A 5,043-nucleotide genomic window follows, 5' to 3' on the forward strand; every position below is an offset into this window, starting at 1 on the left:
GAGGCAGAGGCAGAGGCAGAGGCAGAGGCAGAGGCAGAGGCAGAGGCAGAGGCAGAGGCAGAGGAGGCAGAGGCAGAGGCAGAGGAAGATAGATCTCTGAGTTCAAGGCTAGCCTGATCTATAGAACGAGTTCCAGGACAACCAGGGCTACATAGAGAAACCCTGTCTCAAAACAAACAAACAAACAAACAAACAAAAACAAACAGCCCAAGAATCAAAGTGAGCTGGAAGAGAGGGCCAAGCACAACAAATAGAAAAAGGAAACAATCTTGCAGAAATAGTTAAAATTGAGCAGAATACACACCAATATAGCAAGGTTGACAATTGTAATAGAAGACATGACCTGGCTAAAATCAGTAAGAAGACAAAACATGGGGTTGGACAAAATCAATATAGTCAGGGCTTATAGCCTAATTATTCTTCCACTTTCAGTGGTGGGAGAAAGTCTACAAATCCCAAAAGGAACCAACTCAAAGAGCCCACAGTAGGCAAGTGAGCAAAGGAACCAGGGATAATTCCAAAGAGCACATGGCATTCACTGTGCTGGAATCAGACCCCTGTGCGCTGCTGTAATGGAAGGCTGCAGACTGGGTACTGTTTAATCAACAGTGTATTGACTCCCCCCCGGAGGCTGGGAAGTCCAAGGTCAAGATGATAGTAACTGGTAGAACAGGGTGGGGAAGAGGGGAAACAAGAGAGAACAGTCAGACTCTTTAATAAATAAATAATAATAAAAATAAAATTAAAATAGAGGAAAACACAAAAATACAATTAATTGATTAATATATAAATCAATTCATTAATTGTATTTTATTGTCCTTTTCCTTTATTTTTAATTTTATGTGTATGGCTAGTTTGGGCTGCACCTGTGCTATGGGCATGCAGTACCCCAAGAGTCCAGAAGAGGGCATTAGATCCCTCAGAAATGGAGTTACAGATAGTTGTAAATCACCATATGAGTGATGGAAATCAAACCTGGGTCCTCTGCAAGAGCATCCAGTGCTCTTAGCCACTGAGCCTTCTCTCCAGTCCCCTAATTATTACTACTATTGTTGTTGTTATTATTATTAATTTCTTTGAGACAGACTTTTGTGTTTAGTCCTGATTGGCCTCAAGCTCCCAGCCCTCCCTCTTCATTCACCCGGGTGCTGGGGTTATAAGGATGAACCACCACACCAGCTCTGAACTCCGTCTATCACAAGTCTTTGAAGTGACTCAGGAATCCATTCTCAAAGACCGGGCAGCCATCACTCAGTCACTTCCTGTCGTCTCTCCCAGCCGTCGCCACTATTGCATTGCAGGCTCAGAATGTGTGTTGACAGCCGTGTCGACTGGCAGCGTGGGGCTTTCCAGTACTGTGAAGGCACAGGCTGTCCACAGTCAAGCGCCATCAAGGTTGGGATGTGTGTGACCACCCTATGCCAAAGGCATTCGGCTCCCTTTGAACCGTGTGCATACGGCATGGGCAAAGACCACAAGCAATATTACAAAAGAATACAAGATTGGCTGGGCATGGCGGTGCACACCTTTAATCTCAGCCTGGGTTGCTTGGAGACTATATCTCAGTAACATACAAAATAGAGAGGTTTAGATGGCTTCGAAAGTCTTATTTTAGTTGATAAGTGTTACTTGTCCATATGCAGTACAAATGCATCATGGGGAGATAGAACCCAGCCAAGTTAGCATGTATCATTTCCTTTGCCACATGAGACCACTGAATCTTCTCTGTTGGCTATTTCTCAAAAGATGATACAGAGAGCTCAGTGGCTAAGAGCACTGGCTCTGACCCCGATCTGTTTCACAGCATCCACATGGTGGCACACAATCACAGGTAAGGCCAGTTTGGGGAATCCATGACCTCTTCTGGTCTCTGCTGGCACCAGACACAAGGCATGGTATACACACACACACACACACACACACACACACACACAAATAAATCTAAAAAAGTTTTTTAAATGGCCTGAAACGGGTATCTTTTACATACACACATGTATTTTCAATATATATTTAAATATATAAAATATATTTAGAATAGTAATAATTAAATATATTATAAAATGATTATATTACATAACTACATTCTATAATTATTAACTACATTAATTATATTGTATAATTAATAATCATAGCAACAATGAATATGTTCTATAATGTATGACAATGAATATATCATATAATAATATTTAAATATATTTAATATATTAGTATAATTATATGATATAAGATATTAATGTATATGTGTGAGTATTTACATATATGCATACATATACTTGACATCTGTCACCACAAGAAAAATCTGTCCACACTGCAGCAGCATCTCACACCGTTAGTGGTTTCATGTCTCAACGCAGCTGTAATCAGCTAGGATTTCAGCTGCTGGTGAAGACAATGGGGGAGCTGGAATTTCTGGGGAGAATCTCACTTCATGGGTAAATCAAAGGGAAAGTCCTAACATAGGGCAGGCCTGTCTTAAAAACAACACATCAGAATTCACGAGGCAGTGATGCCGGGAAATTATTCATTTTTCTTTGAGACTCCATTTCTTTGCCATTAAAATGAGGCTAACTAACAAGAATCCTTCACTGAGTTGTCAGGAGATAACACAGAATAGTCCGTAGTACATAGGACACTTCGATATGAAATGTCACCCACTAGGGGCTAGGCTGTCAGCTGATGGGCTTGGGGGAAAGTGCTCGTATTACGAGGGTTCTCTGACTCCATCCGAGGATGAAACATCTGATTAGTCATTAAATTTTACTGAGAGAACAGAACCCCTTATCCTGTGTGGTCAGGATAATCCACTTGGCATCAAGTACCTGGAGACGGTCAGCGCTGAGTTCTCGTCCTTCTCTGCAGTATGGCTGAGGAAATGGAAACTCTGGGAGGGAGATGGCAGGAGGAAGTGGGCCTTTGGTGGCTTGGCTTAGGAGGGTCTGCCTGGCCCCTGCTTTCATCTGTTGAGAGCTCTGCTTCCTGTCTGCCATGAGAACAGCGGTCTCTGCTGCATGCTCTCACTGGTGCAGCCCTCCACCCGTCCATGGTTTCAGATTCATGCACACAAGCCCCGTGGACTGGAACCTGTGAAATTGGGNGTCAAACTCCACCATTCTTTTCTTCCTCCTTCCTTCCTCTTCCCTTCCTCCTTCCTCCCTTTAATCCTTCCCTCCTATGTTCTTTTCCCCTTTTCCATCCTTCCTTCTCCCCTCCTTCTTCCCTCCTTTTTTCCTTCCCCCTTCCTTTCCTTTTCCTTCCTCTTTCCCTTCTTCTTCCTTCCTTTCCTCTTCCTTCTCTTTCCCTTCTTCCTTTCTATTTCTTTCCTCCTTCCTCCTTCTCTTCTTCCTTCCTTCCTCTCTCTCCTTCCTCCCTACATCTTTCCTTCCTTCCTCCCTCTCTGTTCCTTCCTCCTTCCTTCCTCCTGTTAGGCATTCTGCCACAGTGACAAAAGATCTGCTTCGTTCTCTGTAATCATTGCACTTCTCCTTTCCAGTGTAGTATATTAAAAGTTAAACTCCATTTTGTGTTTCTGTATCTCCATCAAATACATTTGGAGCAACGCTAAACTTTGCTAGGAAATAGAGTAGAGCTTTATCCTACAGTGAGTCTAGATCAAAGGCTCTCAGCCAGTGGGCTGAGCCCTCTTCTGGGGGGGGGGGCATCATAGATCAGATATCCTGCATGATTCATAACAGTAGCAGATTTAAACTTAGGAAGAAACAAGAAGATAATTCTATGGCTGGGGGTTACCTCAACATGAGGAACTGTATTCAAGGTTGCAGCGCTGGGCAGGTTGAGAACCACCACTCTAGATAATCTACATCGCTTGTTCGTCCATCTGTGAACACCTGCTGCCTCTTTGGATGCCCCACCCTTCTCCTTCACATTCTTTCAAGAGTTCAGTTACCTTGTCTGTATTCATGCTTGCAAAGTTCTTTCCATAGGCCCGAAGTGTTCCCCGACTTCTAGTGACCCAGATCCAAGCATCTTGATAAGCTTGCCCCTTGCGAGAGCCCACTATACTTCAAGGAAGCAAGCTAGTGTTTGCTTATTCAGTCAGCAAGTATGTATGTGATTGGTGGTGTGTGTGTGTGTGTGTGTGTGTGTGTGTGTGTAAGGAGCAGAGACACATGGTCTTAAGCTCAGTTAGAGAGAGAATAAATCACAAAGGCGCCCTCATTCTGGAAAGAGATGGACAGTGATGCCCTGGTCCTCTAGAACCAAGCCTGGGGAGACAGAACAGCCAGGAGTTGCCCCAGAGCAAAAGGAAAGAATCAGGCCTGACCTGCTGAGGTCCTGGACCACACCACAGAGCCGCCTGACGACTGGTGTGTGGCGAGCCCACCAGAAATTCCAGGCTGTCCACAAACTGAACACGTAGCAGCTGCAGTCTGATGCAGCCAGGCAGCAAAACAGGGGTGGAAAGAATGCTCTACCATGACAGAGCTGGCCAGGGCTCTGGTTCCCTGCAGGATCCAGCTATCCTGAAAATGGACAGCCCAAGGCACCCTGTGACCTGCTCCATGTCTGTGGGGTTTGCTGCAGAACGGCATTCCCCAACATTTTGCGTCCACAAGGGCATGTGGCATCCATCATCACACAGAAACACCCCGAGACATCCAAGGGGCGAAGCGATCCAGCACCCCTGCTGATAGACTGAGGAGAATAAGCAGATAAACACGTAAATAAATAGTCGGTACATACCACAGCAGCTTCCTGAACCCATTCCCAGTCAAGTTGGTTCTGATAGCAACATTTCCATGGTCACTTGGCAACATGACACAGTAAAGAAAACACAGCCGGGAGCCAGACACTCCCACACTCAATTACTCTGGAGGATCTGGACAAGTCACCTATCCTCCCTGGATGTCAATATTATAATCTATAAACTAGAGACATGGTGGGACTTAACATACGGGAAGGAAGCGAAGGGCTTATTTTTAAAATGGTTGTCAGCCTTCTTTTCCAAGCTTGTGTGTGTGTGGTGTGTGTGTCTGTATGTGTATGTATGTGTGTGTGTCTGTATGTGTATGTATGTATGTATGT

This window comes from Mus caroli, chromosome 5 (assembly GCF_900094665.2).
Source record: "Mus caroli chromosome 5, CAROLI_EIJ_v1.1, whole genome shotgun sequence".
In the NCBI taxonomy this organism is placed as follows: domain Eukaryota; kingdom Metazoa; phylum Chordata; class Mammalia; order Rodentia; family Muridae; genus Mus; species Mus caroli.